Raw genomic sequence first — 22,110 nt, 5'->3', positions numbered from 1 at the left:
TTTTTTCTCCTGTACCACAGTAGCTCTAGGTCACCTCTTAGTCACTTTTCTGTCCAGAAGCCTGCATCTAGAGGAAATGACTTATAAAGAATCCACCTCTTCAACAGATATCATTTTGTACCTGTCTTCTGTATATCCATTATAGTTCTTATTATAATCATTTGGGTACTCTCTTCTCTTTATCATTGTACAAGTTCCATGACGACCACACTCTATCTTATTTTTTTGTGTCCCTCCATGAGACCTAACACTGAGCTCTCTTTATATATAGATTGACAAACATATATGAAGAGATACATAGTTGAATTTGATTCAGTTCAACAAACATTTCTTTAATTGCTTACCATATGTCAGGCACTATACTTGGAAATGGATTTCAAAATAATAATAATAATCAGTCTTCAAGGAGTTTGTATTGTACTGGGGAGTTTACATTCTATCACATATATGCAGATAAATAAACTACAAAATAAACACATGTAATCAGCAGGTGGCACTGTGGAGGACAGAGTTTATAGGACAGGTACTTTTCTTCTTTCCCTGAGAGAAGGGAAGAAGCTGGTAATATCTGCCTCTTCCTGCAGGGAATAGCCTTGAGTGTAACCTTCCCTTTGTTCGTTATCCTCTCCTCCCTCCTTCTTGGAGAGAGTTGGAGTTGAAAGGTTTCCTGGGACCCAAAGATTTGAGGAACCTCACTTTTCCACACCAGTAAACGAGTTATCTCAGCTTATAGACAAACAGCAAATCTCAAATCCAGTTTAAACACTGACTTTAGGGAAGTTTATCAAAATATTCATAAAATCATACCACAAAGATCTTTATCTCTCAAGATAACAGAGAAATCTTGAATATCTGGACAGACATGCAACTATCTCACCTAGGTCTGAATATAATATTAATGATTGCATAATATTTATGATTGATTATGGATTTTATGTAAAAGGAAATCAAATCATTATAAAGAAACAGTTCAAAGGGATAATGTATATATGTGTGTATATATGAATACATACATATGTAACTATACATGGGTATATATAAACATGTATATATATATTATATATATATATATATATATATATAGTACATATGTATGTGTCTGTATATCTAGATAAATAGATAAAGATAAACACACACACACTCACAAATACACAGATATACCTAGCACCTGGAGTCCACACAGGCTGTGAGAGAAATGAAGGGTGCATTTTAAACTTTTCATTGCTTTTCCACAGTGCCTAAGGCATGGTCTCCCACAGCAGATGAATTCTATCTTGATGAAACCAGTCTCTGTGTTTAGTTGACACTCCAGATTGCCACAGGAATGCTATGGTTTTCTCCCTGTCATAGCTTATTCTTGATTCCCTCTCCTTTCTCAGCTAGCTACCTGTGTCTCCCACTGTGTTTATTACAGAATAATTTTTAAGCCCTCCATCAGAGAAGAAAAAAATCTGTGTTCCAGCTCAGTCAGCAATAGAAGTCTAGCCTCTTCCAAGGATGAGAAGTTTACAAATCCTGAGGTCCCTAGCAACCCTCTAGACACCTCTCTTTCTACTTGAGTGATATTCATTAGCTGTCAAATGTATTGTTGCATACAAAATAGATTTCAGGAAGTATGGAAGATCAGGAACAGCCTCGTAGCAAAGATGGAATTTGGGCTGAACTTTGAAAGCAGCTCATAATGCAAGGAATTGAAGTAAGAAAGAGAGCAAACAGCATTGCTAAGTCTCATAGATGAAGACAGAATTTCACTTTCAAGGAAAAATGTTGAGTGTTCAATAATGAATGAACAAATGTACCTCTACTCAAAACCAGCTCTCATATGGACTGTTTTAGGACTGACCACTGATGATGTCATTGGTAGCTAAAACCTCATAGAACGTTAGAGCTAGAGGGAGATTTAGAACATAGAATGTTAAAACATAGAACATACGAATTTTTTCCCTTTTTTTAATTATAGCATTATATAAATGCTAGTTAATGATAATAATAACAGCAACAACAACATTTTTTGAGAGACAATGTGGAATTTCAGACAGAGAGCTATCCTGAGTGTTTGAAGAGCTCAGCTCAAATCCCACTTCTGATATGTACTAGATGTGGGACCCTAGACCTCTCAATGCCCCTAGATAGCTCTTTAAGACAAGTTGCACAGAAGATGCTGATCTGTGTTGGCAGAAAAGGTTTCTTGATTGGATGCTCTTCATATTGATGAAATCATAGCCCCAGTAAGACACATGGATAAGAATTCACTTTAATGTAGTGCTTTAAGATTCACAAAGTTCTTTCCTCATGCCAACCCTAGGAGGCAGATCGTGTAGATAATGCTATCTGAAGCAGCTGGTGACTCAGTGGATAGAATACTGGGCCTGGAGTCAAGAAGACCTAAGTTCCAATTTAGCCTCAGACACTTACTAGTTTTGTAACCTTGGGCAAATCACTTAGCCTCTGTCTGCCTCAGTTTCCTCAACTACAAAACAGGGGCAATAAGAGCATCTACTTTACAGATGGTTGTCAAGATCAAATGAGATAATATTTGTAAAAGCACTTAGTATTTTGCCTGGCATGTAGTAGGTCTTAATAAATGCTTGTTCCCCTCCCTGTCCTCACTTTATTGTACCCATCTTACAGATGAGGAAACTGAAACTCAGAAGGTGTGATAGCCAAATCCACACAGCTAGTAAACAGCACTTTTGATATTCAAGCTCAGATCTTTTTACTTTAGTCTCATCATTTCCCCTCCTACAAAACCACATTAAATAATCTGAAAAGACTTTGAAATACATAATGTTAAAACAAAGAATATAAAACTCTAAAGCCTGAAGGGACTTTAGGTTACCTAATCTAACCTTCTCATTTTACTGTTGAGGAAGGTGAGGTCTAGAGAGGGTGAGTAAATGTCCAGCAAATTACTAGCAAAACCAGGACTACAATGCAGGTCCTATGACTCCTGGCACAGTGCCTTTCCTAATACACCATACTGCCACCCACCTCAGAAGGTTGCATGGTTCAAATTTAGATTCATCTAAACAACTCAAACAAAAAATTTCAATTTCTTGTGCAAAGCATTGTAAACATTCTCCTTTTGTTGATTTTGAAAGGGCTTTATGTTTGGAGTACTATCATTTATTTTTACCCATGCTAGCAAGTCTTTGGGACGTGGGTGGAGCGGGAAATGTTGGCTCCCAACAGCAGGACTAAAAATGTGCTTGCAAGCCTGGCAATTAAAGTGCCCTGCTTTCTCTAAACCTCACCCTCTTTTGTGTACTCTAGCACTTTCTTTTCAATTAATTCTACCCCTTTCTGTTCCTTTTTTTCTTCAACTTCTGACCTGGCCTTTTTTCTGAGCCCCTCTGATCACTGCACCAAGGAGAGAAAACAGGGGACACAGACAGAGAGATTAAGAGAGTTTGTAGAACTAAGACCAAGAATGAATGCCAGAAAAGTGAGAAGCTTCCTTCAGACAAGGAGGAGGAGGAAGATGTACTTTGTTCTTTCAAGGATCCATGAGTTTATGAGGGTAGGATATGCCCCACCACTTTAACACATCACAATCCCCCATGCCTCAGTAAATTTTGATGAATTCTTTTAATTCCATCAAAATTCATCACTGGGTAACCAATTCTTGGGTGATAAGCCTCTTCTTATATATTTAGGCTGGTCTTCAAACACACAAAGAGGCAAACTATCTTCACAACCATCCTTACAGTTGTTGAGGTTTTTTAATTTTTTTTCTTTTATAAATCCTGGAAGAACCTATCAGAAGTAGGTCTCTACTAATACTGCCTTCAAATTTCCAAGATCATCTTCCTTATAATTTTGTTATTATCAATAATCACATTGTTATTGAAAGGCAATACAGGTAAACATATGACCTTGAAGCCAGGAAGGTCATGACCTGCCTCTAATATGTACTGACTACCATGAACCTGGGCAATTTATTTCTTAGTACTATGACCACTCTTTTAAATTTGAACTTGTAGAGAAGCTGGGGGGCATATCTTGGCAGAGGGAATCTCCCAATTGGAAATCACATTCCTGATATCATTTCTATCAATACTAATAATAGGCTAACTGAGTCAAAGCCCAATGGAAGAATACACTTAGAGCAATTAATGTCTTCATAACACCAGTCTTTGTGGACTTTTGAAACAGTGGATAGATGCCAATAGATTTAGAAAGTTTCCAAACAAAAAACTGTAGTGTTAGCAAAACAGAGAACATATTACCCTAAGACAGCTACAGAAACATTAATATTTTAGTATTATAAAAAAGGACAGAGGTCCAGTATGTTGCCCCACACCTGTAGTCCTTTGTACTGTGGAGGCTGAGGCTGGTGAATTGCTTGAGTTCAGCAGTTATGAGCTATAACAAGGCTAAAGCGGATTGGGTACCCGTGCTAAGTCTGGAACCTTTTATAGAAAGCCTTCAGGAGAGGAGGATCACCAGTCTGCCTAAGGTAGGAAGAATTGTCCCAGATCAGAAAAACAGAATAAGTTAAAGTTTCCATGTCATGACCAAGGGGCCAGAAATCTAGGTAATATTAAAGAAAAGATGTTGATTAAAAAAAATGAAACCATTGCTTATTGTAAACTACCAAGAGAATATATATTCATTCTGTAAGTACAGCTGGTAAAATTTCATTGAGAAGGAAACACATAAAACTGCACTGATATCATGGTATTATCAGAGACAGATCTATAGTCATAATTGCCTGGATATAACGCTGACCCATAAAAATTTAAGAAGTTTTTTTAATGCCAATACTCATGATCCCCAACCTTCACAGAATCAATCAATCAATGAGCATTTATTAAGTGCCTACTCTGTAGAGACATAGCAGAAGAAATCAATACCATGTGGGAATTGGAAAGAGTTCATATAATCTACCCTGTCTGGTCGGCTACTAGAATTTTATATAAGATGCTCTCAGTGAACCTACAGAAGGTGAGCTTCAATTCCAATATTTTTTTTCTTTATTTTATTTTTTAGTTTTTAATGTTTTTTAATTTTTTTTTCCATATGCTTTTGAGTTGAAAATTTTTCTCCCTTTTTCCCCCTCCACCCTCCCCAAGATGGTGCACAATCTGACATAGGCTTTACATTTACATACCCATTAAACATATTTTCACATTAGTGAAGTTGTAAGTAAAAATTAAAACCAATAGGAGGAACCATCAGAAAGATGAAACAAAACTCAACAGAAGGTAAAAATAAGTGATAGCATTCGACTTCCATAGTTCTTTCTTTGGATGTGGACAGCATTTTCCATCCGAGGCCTCTGGAGATGACTTAGATCCTTGTAATGCTGAGAAGGGTTCAGTTTAACATTCTTAGTCATTGCATAATGTGGCTGCTATTGTGTACAAAGTCCTCTTGGTTCTGCTCACTTGACTCAGCATCAGACCATATAAGTCTTCCCAGGTTTTTCTGAAGTCAGCCTGGTCATCATTTCTTATAGCACAATAGTATTCCATTACATTCATATACCACAACTTGCTCAGCCATTCCCCAATTGATGGGCATCCTCTCAATTTCCAATTCTTTGCCACCACAAAAAGAGCTGCTATGTATATTTTTGTACATGTGGGTCCTTTTCCCATTTGTATGATCTCTTTGGGATATAGCCCTAGAAGTGCTATTGCTGGATCAAAGGGTATGCACATTTTTGTAGCCCTTTGGGCATAGTTCCAAATTGTTCTCCAAAATGGTTGGATCATTTCACAACTCCACCAACAATGTATTAGTGTTCCAATTTTCCCACATCTCTCCAACATTTATCATTTTCCTGTTTTGTCATGTTGGCCAATCTGATAGGTGTGATGTGGTACCTCAGAGTTGTTTTGATTTGCATTTCTCTAATCAATAATGATTTAGAGCATTTTTTCATATGACTATAGATGGCTTTAATTTCTTCATCTGAGAACTGTCTGTTCATATCCTTTGACCATTTATCAATTGGGGAATGGCTTGTGTTCTTATAAATTTGTCTTAATTCTCTATATATTTTAGAAATGAGGCCTTTATCAGAGAGACTGGTTGTAAAAATTCTTTCCCAATTTTCTACCTTCCTTCTAATCTTAGTTGCATTGGCTTTGTTTGTGCAAAAACTTTTCAATTTAATGTAATCAAAATTATCCATTTTGCTTTTCATAATGTTCTCTATCTCCTGTTTGGTCATGAATTCTTCTGTTCTCCATAGATCTGATAGGTAAACTATTCCTTGTTCTCCCAGTTTACTTATGGTATCAGCCTTTATATCTAAGTCCTGAACCCATTTTGACTTTATTTTGGTATATGGTGTGAGATTTGGGTCTATGCCTAGTTTCTGCCATACTCTTTTCCAGTTTTCCCAACAGTTTTTTTCAAAGAGTGGGTTCTTATCCCAGAAGCTGGGGTCTTTGGGTTTATCAAATAATAGATTACTATAGTCATTGACTACTGTGTCTTGCATATTTAACCTATTCCACTGATCCATCTCCTTATTTCTTAGCCAGTACCAAGCAGTTTTGATGACTGCTGCTTTATACTACAATTTAAGATCTGAAATTGCTCGGCCACCTTCCCCTGCATTTCTTTTCATTAGTTCCTTTGCTATTCTGGACCTTTTGTTTTTCCAAATGAATTTTCTTATTATTTTTTCTAGCTCTATAAAATAATTTTTGGTAGTTTGATTGGTATGGCACTGAATAAGTAAATTAGCTTAGGTAGGATTGTCATTTTTATTATATTAGCTCGGCCTACCCATGAGCAACTGATGTTTTTCCAATTATTTAGATCTGATTTTATTTGTGTGAAAAGTGTTTTGTAATTGTGTTCATAGAGTTCCTGGGTTTGTTTTCGGGAGGTAGACTCCTAAATATTTTATAATGTCTACAGTAAGTTTAAATGGGATTTCTCTTTCTATCTCTTGCTGTTGGGCTTTGTTGGTAATATATAGAAATGCTGATGATTTATGTGGGTTTATTTTATAGCCTGCAAGTTTGCTAAATTTGTTTATTATTTCAAGTAGTTTTTTACTTGATTCTCTAGGATTCTCTAAGTATATCATCATGTCATCTGCAAAGAGTGATAGCTTTGTTTCTTCTTTGCCTATTCTAATGCCTTCAATTTCTTTTTCTTCTCTTATTGCTAAAGCTAAGGTTTCCAGTACAATATTGAATAACAGTGGTGATAATGGACATCCTTGTTTCACCCCCGATCTTATTGGAAATGCTTCTAGCCTGTCCCCATTACATATAATGCTTGCTGAAGGTTTTAGATATGCTATTTATTATTTTAAGGAAGACTCCATTTATACCTATGCTTTCTAGTGTTTTTAATAGGAATGGGTGTTGTATTTTATCAAAAGCTTTTTCTGCATCTATTGAGATGATCATGTGGTTTCTGTTGGTTTTGTTGTTGATATGCTCAATGATGCTGATAGTTTTCCTAATATTGAACCAACCCTGCATTCCTGGTATAAATCCTACCTGGTCATAGTGTATTATTCTTGTGATAAGTTGCTGCAATCTACTTGCTAATTTTGTTTAAAATTTTTGCATCTATATTCATTAGAGAAATTGGTCTATAATTTTCTTTCTCTATTTTGACTCTTCCTGGTTTAGGTATCAACACCATATTTGTATCATAAAAAGAATTTCTCCTTCTTCACCTATTTTCCCAAATAGTCTATATAGTATTGGAATTAATTGTTCTTTAAATGTTTGATAGAATTCGCATGTAAATCCATCTGGCCCTGGAGATTTTTTCCTAGGGAGTTCATCAATGGCTTGTTCAATTTCTTTTTCTGAGATGGGGTTATTTAAGTATTTTACTTCCTCTTCGTTAATCTGGGCAATTTATATTTTTGTAAATATGTATCCATTTCACTAAGATTGTCAAATTTGTTGGCATATAGTTGGGCAAAATAATTCCTAATTATTGTTTTAATTTCCTCTTCCTTGGTGGTAGCTTTGCCCTTTTCATTCTTGATACTAGTAATTTGGTTTTCTTCTTTCTTTTTTTAATTAAATTAACCAAAGGCTTATATATTTTATTGTTTTTTCATAAAACCAGCTCTTAGTTTTATTTATTAGTTCAATAGTTTTCTTAATTTCAATTTTATTAATTTTTCCTTTGGTTTTCAATATTTCTAATTTGGTGTTTAGTTGAGGATTTTTAATTTGTTCTTTTTCTAGTTTTTTTAGTTGTATGCCCAATTCATTAATCTCCTCTTTTTCTATTTTATTTATGTAAGCATTTAGAGATATAAAACTTCCCCTAAGAACTGCTTTCCTGCATCCCATAGGTTTTGGTATGTTGTCTCATTATTGTCATTCTCTTGAATGAAATTATTGATTGTTTCTATGATTTGTTGTTTGACCCAATCATTTTTTAGGATTAGATTATTTAGTTTCCAATTATTTTTTAGTCTATCTTTCCATGGCCCTTTATTACATATAATTTTTATTGCATCATGATCTGAAAAGGATGCATTTAATATTTCTGCCTTTCTGCATTGGATTGTGAGGTTTTTATGCCCTAGTACATGGTCAATTTTTGTGTATGTGCCATGTACTGATGAGAAAAAAGTATATTCCTTTCTATCCCCATTCAGTTTTCTCCAGAGGTCTATCATACCTAACTTTTCTAATGTTCTATTCACCTCCTTAACTTCTTTCTTGTTTATTTTGTGGTTAGACTTATCTAGTGCTGAGAGGGGGAGGTTCAGGTCCCCACTAGTATAGTTTTGCTGTCTATTTCTTCCTGTAACTCCCTGAACTTCTCCTGTAAGAATTTGGATGCTATACCATTTGGTGCATATATATTTAGTAATGATATTACTTCATTGTCTATGGTGCCTTTTAGCAGGATGTAGTTTCCTTCCTTATCTCTTTTGATTAGATCTATTTTTGCTTTTGCTTTGTCTGAGATCAGGATTGCTACCCTGCTTTTTTTACTTCAGCTGAGCATAATATATTCTGCTCCAGCCTTTTACCTTTACCCTGTATGTGTCACTCTTTTTCAAATGTGTTTCCTGTAAACAACATATTGTAGGATTATGGTTTTTAATCCATTCTGCAATCTGTTTCTGTTTTATGGGAGAGTTCATCCCATTCACATTCACAGTTATGATTACTATCTGTGTCTTTTTCTCCATCCTTTTCCCCCATTTATGCTTTTCTTTCTCCTTTTTCCTTTCTCCCCTTCACTAGTGTTTTGCTTTTGACCACCGCCTCCTTCAGTCCCTTCCCCTTTTTATTATCCCTTTCCCTTTTCTTCCCCTTTAGTCTTACTGCTGCTTCCCTCCCTTCTTTCCCCCCTCCCTTTTCTTTCCCCCCTCCCTTTTCTTTCCTCTTTTCCCTCCTACTGCCTATAGGGCAAGTTAGATTTCTATACCTAACTGATTATATTATGCCCTTCTTGAGCCTAATCTGATGAGAGTAAGGTTCAAACAATGCTCCCCCCTTCTTTCCCTCTGCTGTAATAGGATTTTGTGTCTTTTCCTGTAATGTAATTTACCCTTGTCTGCCTCCTCCTTTCTCAGTACATTTTCTAAGATCAGATTGATCCACTTATTTGGATCCATTTAACCCACTTGATTAGATTTTTTTTTATGATTACATCAAAGTCAACTAATATCCACCCTCTTTATGTATACTCCTTTAACAAGGTGTAATAACAATACAGTTCTCAAGGGTTGCAAGTCTCATATTCCCCTGTAGGGGTTTAAACAGCCCCCCCCTTATTAACAACATATTGTATCCTTCTGTCCCGTTTACCTTTTTAAGTCCTGTACTTAAAGATCAAATTTTTTGTTGAGCTCTGGTCTTTTTATCAGGAAAGTTTGGAAGTCTCCTATTTCATTGAATATCCACCTCCTCCCTTGAAAAATGATGCTCATTTTTGCTGGGTAGTTGATCCTTGGTTGTAATCCAAGCTCCTTTGCCTTACGGAATATCATGTTCCATGCCCTGTGGTCTTTTAATGTAGAAGCTGCAAGGTCCTGTGTAATCCTGACTGTGCTTCCATGATATTTAAATCTTTCTTTCTGGCTGCTTGCAGCACCTTCTCTTTCATCTGGTAATTTTGGAATTTTGCTATTATATTTCTTGGCGTTGTCAATTTGGGATCTCTTTCAGGTGGTGATCGGTGGATTCTTTCTATGGTTATTTTCCCTTCTGGTTCTAGGACTTCCGGCAGTTTTCCTTTATGATTTCCTGAAAGATACTGTCCAGGCTCTTTTTTTCATCATGATTTTCAGGTAGTCCAATAATTTTTAAATTGTCTCTCCTGAGTCGATTTGCCAGGTCGGTTGTTTTACTGCTAAGGTATTTTACATTTCCATCTGTTTTTTCATTTTTTTGTTTCTGTTTGACTGATTCTTGCTCTCTCATAGAGCCATTAGTTTGCATTTGTCCAAGTCTAGTTTTTAACAGATTGTTTTCTTCTGTTAGTTTTTGTACTTCCTTTTCAACTGGCCAATTGTGTTTTTTAGGGACTTGTTTTCTTCAGTGTACTCTTCTGTTAGTTTTTGTCCTTCCTTCTTCAATTGGCCAATTGTGTTTTTTAGGGACTTGTTTTCTTCAGTGTATTTTTTTTTTCCAACTGGCCAATTGTATTTTTGAAGGACTCTTTTATCTCTCTCATTTGACTATCAAAATCCTTCTTGAGCTCTTCTAAGAAGGCTTTTTGGGCTTCAGACCAGTTCATATTCCCTTTTGTTGTGCAGATGTGGGTTTGTTGACAATGTTGTCCTCTTTAGAATTTCTGTCTTGATCTTCACTTTTCTCATAATATGAATCTATAGTACGTTTCTTTTTACTCATGGTGTTTCTTTATTCCCTAGCCTTTAAAGAGATTGAGGTCTCCTGCTGGGGAACAGAGGGTACTGACCCAAGCTTCTTGTGTTGGGAGCCTAGGTCTTGGTCACTGGCTTTGTGTGCTGGGGCCTCTTATGCTGGGAATTGGAGGCTGTAGGTTTCTGGCAGCTTACCTTGTGTTGGGCTGGAATCAGCAAGGCTGGAACTTTCAGGCAATTCTAGGTTGCCTGCTTTTCCTTTCCTTTAGCTTTCTTCTGCTCCTTTTAGAGGGCTGCTGCCTGGGGCCCCTGCTGTGTTGTCTCCCTCGTTTCTGCTAATGCACTGGGAGGTTCCTTTGCGGTGGATTGCGCACTCGGAGGTCCAGGTGTTGGTGTTTGCCTGCTCTACCACCTGGGCTTCAGGATCTCTTCACAATTGGGGGGCTTCAGGGCTCCTGAAGCTCACCTGGTGTTGGGTTGGAATCAGCAAGGCCGGAGCTTTAGGAAGCCTTTAGGTTGTTTTCTTCACCTCCTTTCAGATGAATGCTGTAGGGTACTTATCCACCCGGGGCCCCTTGTTTTTTCTGAGGCACTGGGAGACCCGTTTGCTGGGCTACTGCATTGCTGCTCCTTGTCTTTCTTCTAGTTCAGGTGTTCCAGGGTTGTTGTTTTTTTTTTTTCTGGGGTGATATTTTCTGGGTTTTCAGAGGTTGATAGAGGAGAGTGAGAACAACTACCTTTTCACTCCGCCATCTTGGCTCCTGGAAGCGGAAGTCCCCAATTCCAATATTTTTATTCAAGTGCAAAAAGCCATCATTTTATCCACCCACATAACAGGCCATCAAACATTGAACATATAAGAATGATAGTTAAATAGAAACTTGTCCCAGGGTATTTATTTCCTTTCTCTTTTGGTCTGGTTTCTAATTCCGAGAATCTACTCCTCCCTCCTTGCATATTGAATTACTAACAATCCTTTAAAGTCCAACTCAAATGTTACCTTCCCTTTGAAGACTTTCCTAATCCCCACTGTCAATAATGTAGTTTTTTGTACACCTCTAATCATAAGATTGGGAAGCTAGGTGGCATAGTAGATAAACCCCAGGCCTGGAGTCAGGAAGACCTGAGTTCTGATCTATACTTAGACATTTACCAGCTGTGTGACCCTGGGAGAGTCACTTAACCCTGTTTCCTTCAGTTTCCTCATCTGTAAAATGAGCTGGAAAAGGAAATGGCAAACCATTCTAGAATCTTTGCCAAGAAAACCCAAATGGGGTCACAAAGAGTCAGACACAGATGAAATGACTGAACAGTAATTATCGTAAAATCATATGTTATTATCTATCTTGTTATATCTTTGTGAATCGTATAGCCCTACTAGATTATAGGTTTCTTTATAATAAGATTTAGTTTTATATAAACATTTTAGTACCACAGAACTTAGTTCTATATTCTGCAAGCAGTATGTGCTTAATAAATGTTGGTTGAATTGAATTGAATTGAATTGAATAAGATAGTTATTGTTCTCTAAGAATACAAGCTACCCTAAAATGTATGCTTCTTGAAGACAGGGACTTTTCATAATGTGTTCAAGATTCTAGCCCCAACTGGCAACTCATTGACTTGACTATATTAGTTGCTTAATAAATACTTATTGAATGAATGTATCTTATGGTTTCTAGGAAGATATGACATATACAAACTTGTGTAAAATTGAGCATAGTAAGTACACAAGAGTGGTAGAACATGTTATACATGGTCTGAAGAATGAAAGATAATTCACAGTTTAATAGATCTGCAAGGTTTCCTGAAGAAGGTGGAGAAGGAAAAGGAGGAAGCCTTTATAAAGTGCCTACTGTGTGTGAAGCCTTGTGCTAAGCTTTTAAAAAAATATGTCAGCATTTAACTAGGCCTTAGAAGATAACAGTAAGAATAATTGGCATTTATATAGCTTTTTAAAGTTTGCGGAGCACTTACATATTTTCTATTTTGATACATGCAACAAACTTCTAACAACCATAGGGACTAAATATATTTTATTTCTATTTTGAAGAAGAGGAAAATGAGGCTCAAAAACTTGTCACCCAGCCCACTTTTATAGTTAGTGATAGTAAGGACCAAGATATTAACCCAGATTTTGCTTGACTCTAAGTCCAGCATTCAATTCACTATTCCACAGAAAGAAGGGTAAGATTGCAACAGATGGGAGTAGAAGGTGGGGAAAGAGTATTTTAAGAGCAAGGAAGGGACTGAGCAAAACTTTAACCATAAGAAGACCATGGAAAAGTTCAAGGGAGTTTAGAGATGTCTATGGAGATGGTGGATGCATTTATGAACTCCTTCTACTGATGTGTGATTACTTTTTCTAGGGATGATATAGGTTGGTACAAATGTCAGTCCCTGAACTTCTGTATCTAACAGCCTACATTTCTCTGTCTCTTTCTCTGATTTCCCACACTCTGGCCTAGTTTTCCTCTTATGAATGCATCCAGATGTTCGGTTAACTTTAAACCTATTAAGGAACCCATTTTTAAAATGTGTTCTTGTTTCACTAAATTGCACCCCCCACACACCCACGATTCCTCCAGTTTGCGGTCTTTTCTTGCTCCTCAAATTGCTTTGTTTTTACCCAGTAGAATATGGAATAATGAGTAACATGAGTTCCCTGAAGCAAGGATTGGCCCTATTTTATTTTATTTTTTTGTCTTTGCATCTCTGAAGATTCTGAAGACAGCATCTGTCTCATTATGTGTTCATTGAATTATATTGAATTTAATTTATCTGGGTGCATCTCCCAGTTAGAAATAAATTCCTTGAGGACAGAGACTGCTCCCTTTCTGCCTTTTTATCAGTAGTACTTATCCCATTGCCTTCCACTAGAAGATAAAAAATGAATGTTGAATTCAGTGCAGTTATTAATACATAAGAAATCTAGAATGAGACATCTTTTCACCCTGTAATCTTATGATAGGTGTTTCTCCCTTAGGAGGATCCATCCAGATAATATGCAACTCATGACAAATATCTCAGAAAAGAAAAAAAAACAATTATCGAGTATAATTGCCTTGTACATAATAGGTATTCTGTGAACATTCGTAGGCTTTTATTGTTTGCAACTTCTATCTTCAGAATCACTGAAAGAACTCTAATTCCGGCATTGCCATGCAATGACCTCATTAAAAGACATTTAACCATCCTGGGGATTACTTACTACTTCTGAATCGTGAATAGCTTAGGTTAGATTAAGGTTAAAGGTGACTTCCAACAATAACATTCATTGCTCTATCTTTTGTAACCATCTGTGGCCTAAAGTCTCTTTCAATGCTATCATTTCATGGTGTGTTTTCTGCCAATCTATGTTCTAACTTCCTCTCCAACTGTAATATTTTATGTACTAAGGTGCCTTCTATGTCTAACATTCTATACTCTTATCTCTGTTCTAACATTCTATGTTCTATGCTTCCTTTCAGATCTAACTTTTTATGCCCTATAGCCTACCACTGTATCATTTCATATCCCTTTTAGTTATAGTATTTCATGTTTTGATATTCTGTGTTTTAAGGTCCCTTCCCAGGCTAGCATTCTATATTTTATGCTCTAAAATTCATGTTCTCAGGCTCATTTCCTGTTCTGACTATATTATCTAATATTCTGTAATCTAAGAGCTTTCACGGTACCAACATTCTATATCCTGTGTCCTAGTATGCAGTGTTCTAAGGTCTTTTCCAGCTCTGACATTCTGTGATTTCTTATTCTTCAAAAACAGAAAATATATCTTGTTTCAGGACCCAGGATATAGTCACTGATCTAGACTGGTTGGTGTATAAAGTGACATGAATGCTATCTATACTTGTAGCCATGGCATAAAAATTCATTTTTGACTTAACACCAGGAAGATCCTGTTTGTAACTGTGTTGAGCTAATGCTTATTAGTTTATCCCGCTGAATGATGCCGTTGTTTGTTTTTAACCTAGGAAGGGAAAATGTCAGTAATAAAAGAAACCCAACTATGACTGTTTTACATTTTTTACTGTATCCTCTCCCTGCAAAGTCAAAAGTACATTAAAAAGTAATATTGTGCTGAGCTCACATATATGCAAACGCCTCTAGATATCTTGTCTCAATAAAGTTTATAGAATGCATTCCCAAAGGTCTGACAACAAAACAGAATAAATCGCAAGGCTCATAAAAATATAATGCGTGCTACGTTTTTTTTTTTTTGCTTACATAAACACAAACAGAGCTGGCAAGGAAAGGGAGTGTCTGAGTGTGAGAGGCAGCCACTTCTCACACCAACCCTTTTATCATCAGCACCTGCACACTAGGAATGATCTTGGAACTCAGCCGAAGACAAACACTGCTTCAGAAACATTGAAATACATTAGAAATCTGTTTGGTTGCACCCTGCAGCTATTAGAGAATCACATAGCTGTGATTGGGCAGAATGAGGTAGTGTAGTGTAATTAACAGATACTGAACCTGGAGTCAGGAGACCTGGATTTGAATCTCATCTCAGACAGTCTTACTTCCTAGCTGTGTGACCTTGGGCAAGTCTTTTTATAGCTCTGAGCCCTCCAGTCCCAATTTGTAACCTGGAGATCATAGTTCCCTGACCTCTCTGTCTCACAGGGCTGCAGTGAGGATCAAACGGCACTCTTTCCATAAGGGGGGCTGGAACTGCAACCAAAAATATGAATTATTACTTAGGGACACCTGTGATTTCATTTTTAGAACTGTGGAATGTGGAAACTCCCTCCACTAATGCAAGTTGGCACCTTCTCTAAAATTTATAGTCTCAGCTTCCTTAGAGAAATAAGACATTAAGTGACTTGCCTGTGAAAGAGGGTTAGCATTGAAGCACAGATCTTCCTGATCCAAGCCCAGATTTCTAGCCCCTGTGCAGTTTAAATTCCATATAGTCACTTCAACTGAGGGTTTAAACCATGAGATCCGGGCTTAAACGCCAGCTCTGCTACTTGTTCCCCGTGTACTAGTCTACCTCAGTTAAGCAGAGGGGGCATCCACTTCTTTATCTGTAATCATATTGAGGGCATTAGACTAGACGATCTCTAAGGTCCCTTCTAGCTTTATTTCTATGAACTCTTAACGTGTGTCCAGTTTTCGAGGTCAACATTTGTTATTAAGCTTTACATATTCATGAGAGTTCAAAGGGGGTAATGGAAGAGCTAGAGAAGAAGCTATTATGATTCAGCTGAATTAAAAAAAAGAAAAAGCAAGAGTCGCAATCATGATCTCAGACAAAGCAAAAGCAAAAATAGACCTAATTAAAAGAGATAATCAGGAAAATTACATTTTGCTAAAAGGTACCATAGATAATGAAGCGATATCAAAAATTTTTTACCACAAGCTTCTCTGACAAAGATCTCATTTCTCAAATATATAGGCAACAGAGTCACATTTAGAAAAATAAGAGCCATTCCTCAATTGATAAATGGTCAAAGGATATAAACTGGTCATTTTCTGAAGAAGAAATTAAAGCTATTTATAGTAAAAGTAAATTATAAAATCATTGTTAATTAGAGAAAGGCAAAATAAAAAACTCTGAGGTACCACCTCATACCTAGCAGAAATGACAAATGCTAGAGGGGATGAGGGAAAATAGGTACACTAATAAACTGTTGGTAGAATAGTGAATTGGTCCAACCGTTCTGGAGAACACTTTGGAACTATGCCTAAAGGGCTATAAAACTTTACATACCATTTGATCCAGCAATAACACTGCTAGTTCTGTACCTCAAAGGAAAAGGACCAATATGTACAAAAATATTTATAGCAGCTCTTTTTGTGGTGGCAACTCATTGGAAATTGAGGGGAAGCTCAACAATTGGGTGATGGTTGAACACATTGTACCAAATAATTGTGGTGGAGTACTATTGTCTGAGAAATTTTGAGGAGGTGAAGTTTCAGAAAAACATGACAAGACCCATACAAACTGATGCAAAATGAAGAGAGAAGAACAAAGAGGTCGTTGTTGTGCATAGTAACAGTGATGTTGTCATGATGATCAAGTGTGTTACTCTGATCAGTACAGTGACCCAAGACAGTTTCAATGGATTCATTATGAAAAAATGCTGTCCACTTCCAGAGAGAGAACTGATGAACTCTGAGTGCAAAGTGAAGTCTAATTTTCCCACTTTTTTGGGCTTTTTTTTCTTTGCAATATGGCTAATATGGGACTATGTTTTGCATGATTTCACATATATAATTCATATCATATTGTTTGACTTATTAGCAGGTGGGAGAGGGGTGGGAAGGTGGGAGAGGGATGGGAAGGAGGGAGGGAGAGAATCTAGAACTCAAAATTTAAATAGAAAAGAATATTAAAAATAAAGCTAAATGTCAAATATAATATATTTATATAACATATAAATTATATATGATATGTGCTTATCTCTTTTATATTACATATTTCTAATATATCACCTAATTCTACTTATAAAGACAATGATAGTCCCTGAAGCAAGCTATACATAATAAAGATTCATCATTTAAAATATTACCTTCTTTTTGAGTTTTATTTTGTATATATATATGTAAATACTCATTTTAATTACTGCTTATTAAGTTCAAAATAAAATTAATGCTTGTTAAGTTTAGAATAAAATTAAATTTAAAAAAGAGGAAAGGAGTAATGGAAAGTACAGTGGGCCCAGAGTGAGAAGATGTGATGGGTTATGTTCTAGATCCAACGTTCCACTTATTAGCTATATGACCTTGAATATGAGTTTCTGCATTTGAGAAATGGGAATAATCCCTGATTACCCTAAAACATGGGGTAGTCTTTTTTTTTTCAGAGCAAATGAAATTATATATATATATATATATATATACACACAAACTATTCAGTCCCTGCAAAATGCTATAGAAATGGTAATATCATTATGTAGTCAAAATATATCTACAAATTCTCCATTGGGTTTTATATAAAGGGATCTCAGAGGTCATATGGTCATAGATGTAGATTTTAAAAAAATTATTGATTTTATTCTGAACACACATCTCCATAACATAGGAGAATAGAAAAAAAATGATTATGCATGAAACTGCAAATTATGTACAACTTGCTATTTCTTTTAAATGTATAGGAAAGTTCCTTTTTTTCTTCATCCCCCCACCACCCTAGAAAAGGCCAAGATTAGACACAAATATGTGTGTGTGTGTGTGTGTGTGTGTGAGAGAGAGAGAGAGAGAGAGCGCTTTTATATATATATATATATATATATATATATATATATATATATATATATATATATGTAATGTGGGTATGTATGTATATATGTAAAATTCTATAAATACTTTTATTTATCAGTTCTTTCTCTGGTTACAGACAGTGTCTTCCTTTGTGGATCCTTTGTATTTAATTAGGGTATTTATAATAATGAAAATTACTTATTTGCTCAAAGTTGTCCTTAAAGCAATATTGCTGTTACAGTGTTCTATTAGTTCTGCTTATTTTGCTTTTCATCATTTTGTGCACGAATTTTGAGTTAGAAGGGATCTTAGAGGCTGAGAAATCTCTCCCTCCCTCCACCACCCTCCCACTTTTGTAGACCTAAAGAGTTTAAATAACTTGGACAAAGTCAAAAAGGTAGTAACTTAAACTCAAGTCCTCTGACTTCAAGTTAAACCCTGTCACCTTTTCCCAGATGTCCAATATTACAAAGACCAAAGGTTTGTTAACAAGCGCAGCCACTTTTAATTTTTAGCCAACTCAACAAGTAAACACCTTGCTTAGCACACACGAACTAATAGGTTCACAAGGCATTGCCCAGCATTATAATTGTGTAACTGACTGCCCCCTAGTGCCATGTAAACAGACTCTGACTTTTTGCTGTCCTAATTAATAATTAGAATTGATAACTACATTTTAAAATCATATAGCCTATACACATCATCTATGATTATATGGTACACTACTGAGAAAAGTTTGGATCACTCCACCTTACCCTAATGGAAGCATAAGTCCACCTGAAATGCCTTGCTTTTGGACTTAGAAGACCCAAATCCAGTCTCTGCAACTTCTTACCCATGTGATCTTGAGAACATTATTTAATCAATATTGTTCTCAGATCTCTCATCTGTAATATAACAGGGTTAGGTTAATTGACCCCAAAGATTCCTTCTATCTGTAAATCTCTAACTTTATGATCTTGGCCAATTGATCAGCCCCACATTGATTCCCTCCAATGACTCATGAAGCCATCCATTCTACTTTAGGACAGTTCTGATTACTAGAAAGTGTTTTTTATTTTATTTTATATTGTTTTGTTTTGTTTTTTTCCCAATAAGATTCAATCTGACTCCCTGAGATTTCTAGAGATTGCTTTTAGATTTTTCCTCCAGAACAAGCTGAATAAGTTCAATCCATCTTTCAGAAATACTTAGAAACATCTATCATGTCTCTTCTAAGTCTTTTCTTCTGTTGTGGAAGTATCTGTAGTACATTCAAGTGTTTTCTATTCCCCTCTATATTCTGATAGAATTTCAATTGATTCACACTAATGCATCAGTGCCTCTTCTAAGAGACGGCACCTAAGGAATAACTGAGGCTAGTACTCAGCATATGATCTGACAAGGACAAAGTCCTTGCCCTGGACACTGTTGTGTCCTCCTTTTTACAGGCCACACTTTCCTGACTCCTCTCAGATATCCTACCCTCCCTGTATTTTTTCATGGCAATGTTCTCTCAGCTATCCTCCTAAATGTTAGACTGTTCCTTCCCAGTCTCTTTTGCTATATCATCATTCCTGTCCCCCACCCTAACTATGGATACACCTCAGTGTTGTATCTTTTTTTTTCTCCCTGTATGTACTCTTTCCTGATGACGTCATCCACTATCATAGGCATTATCATATGGGTATATAATAATTAAGCTCTATGCAAATGATTCCTACATTTATGGATCCAACTTTAATTTCTTGTCTGAGCCCCAGGACCATTTCACCAATTGCCTGTTTTCTATTTCAAATTGGCTATTGTACAGACAACCTTATTACATCTACAAGAGATCTCATTATCTGTTCACCAAAATCATCCCTCTTCTAAACTTCCCTATTTCTGTCTAGGGCACCACCATAACTCCAGTCATCCAGACATGGTGTCATGACTTCTCCCTTCCCTTATGACACACACCCAGCCAGTTGTCAAGTTATAATGATTCAACTTCCGTGATATCATTGAATGTATCCTTTCCTCTCTTCTCACAATCAGATACTCATCATCTCTTGACTAGAATGTTGAGTGGCCTTCTAAATGGTTCCTTTCTTCAAGTCTCTCCTCTTTCCAGTAATTCACGTAGTTGACAAAATGATATTCTTGAATTACAGACTTGACCATGTTGATCCCTTACACTATAAACTCCAATGGCTCCCCATTCCCTTTAGGATCCAATACAAATTACTGACATATAAACCCTTCAAAACCTGGCTTCAACCTACCTTTCCAGCCTTACCCTACATTATCCCTCTTCACACATGATACAGTCCAAGCAAGCTCTCCATGTAACTCTTCCTCATACATGATACTCCATCTCCCATCTCCATCCTCTCGTACAAGCTGTCCCTCTTGTCTGGAAAGGTCTTCCTTCTCACATTTGCCTCTTAGAATCTGTAGTTTACTTCAAAGCACAGGTGAGGTGTTACTTTCTATGTCAAGCTTTTGTGATCCCCTCAGTTACTAGTTATTTCTTGCCTAAATTACTTGATATTTGGCTTATAGGTACTAATTTATATACACATTTTTTTTTTTTATAGAATATAAGCTCCTTCAGGGTAGGAACTAGTTTATTTTTGCCTTTGTGTCTACAGCTCCTGGTACATTGCTTGCTACTTAGTAAGTATTTAGCAAATGATTATTGATTAACTGATTCATTATATTTCTTTTAATGCATCTAAAATTACACTAGCCCTTTCACTTCTCATATCAGCCTGCTGTTGAGCAGGCTTTACACTATGTTGGCAGAAGCCTCATTCACTAAGTTATCTGCACAGTATTCCTAAGCAGCTATATTCCAGACAGCATTCATAGTGAGGCAGAAACGGCATAAAGCTTTATTGTGTTAGCAATTTCATATCATGTTAGATCAGGATCTTACTGCATTATTATTGCTTTTCTCAAAAAGATTGCATTACAGCTTGTTCCCATCAAAATAAATGCTTAATTCACTGCAAACTGGGCTATCTGCCTGGCCATCAGCATGTGTTAATAGAGTGCCTTTCATCCTGAAGAATTCCAAAGTACTTTTTGAACTCAGCAAGAACTGGCAACTCTGTGTCACTAGTGGGAAGCACTTCTGAGGGAAAGAGAAGTACAGGAATGGAGTGGCAAAACAAATGGTGGCCAAGGATACAGAATCAATTGCTAGTTGTATGGTTTCAAAAATTGTGTTTTCAAGAAAATTGGAAAGTGGGACCTACTTTAGGCTCTGCTTTACTTATTAAACAGCATGGTCTAATAAATGATTACTAGACTCCCTCTCTGGGCTTAGATCCTGACTCTTCGGACTTCTTTCTCACCCCAATAGATCCCTCTAAGATTCCTTTTCCTCATTTGTAAATGACTTGCATTACCTATTAAAAAAGAAAAAAAACACTGAGGAAGAGAGGGGGCTGTCTTAAAGAAAGGGATGTGAATAGACGGGAAACTCACTGATCTATTTAGATTTTTAAAAAGCAATATATAAAAACAACTTGAAATTTTGATAAGAAAGTGCCTAAAACATCTATATCCTTTCATTCAAACATCCCACTGCAAGAAAGAGATAGCCGAAGGAGATCAATGATAAAAAGGCCCCACATATAGCAAAATATCTACAGCAATGCTTTTTTATACTTGTAAAAAACTGTAAATAATAAGAGCTAGTAGTTATATAGCACTTTAAGGTTTGCTTTTAAATATAGGATATGCTGAAAGATTGGGTAAAATTTTAATCTATTAAAACCTGAAAGCTTAAGCTATAAAAGCTTGGAACTGCACTAAGACTTTTGGGACAATCTACACAGTGTGCCATTTGATTCTTACAACAACCCTAAAAGGTTGGTATTGTTATGATTTCCATTTTTTAGATGGGAAAATTAAGGCTGAGAGAGGTGACATGATTTGACCAAGGTCACTCAGCCTGTAAGTATTTAAAACAGGATTTGTACTCATGTTTTTGACTCCAGCTGTCTTTCAGAGTAGGTATCCACCGATTGGGGAATGGCTAATGTGAAATACCGAAAAGTGAAGTAAGCAAAATTAGGGGAAAATATATACACATAAGTATTTTAAAATGTAATTTTAAAAAATAGCAGAACAACAAAACAATG

Source organism: Phascolarctos cinereus, unplaced genomic scaffold, assembly GCF_003287225.1.
Source record: "Phascolarctos cinereus isolate Bilbo 61053 unplaced genomic scaffold, phaCin_HiC Scaffold_726;HRSCAF=1367, whole genome shotgun sequence".
NCBI classification, from domain to species: Eukaryota; Metazoa; Chordata; class Mammalia; order Diprotodontia; family Phascolarctidae; genus Phascolarctos; species Phascolarctos cinereus.
The sequence above is the reverse complement of the archived record's forward strand: the minus strand, read 5'-3'. Positions refer to the sequence as shown.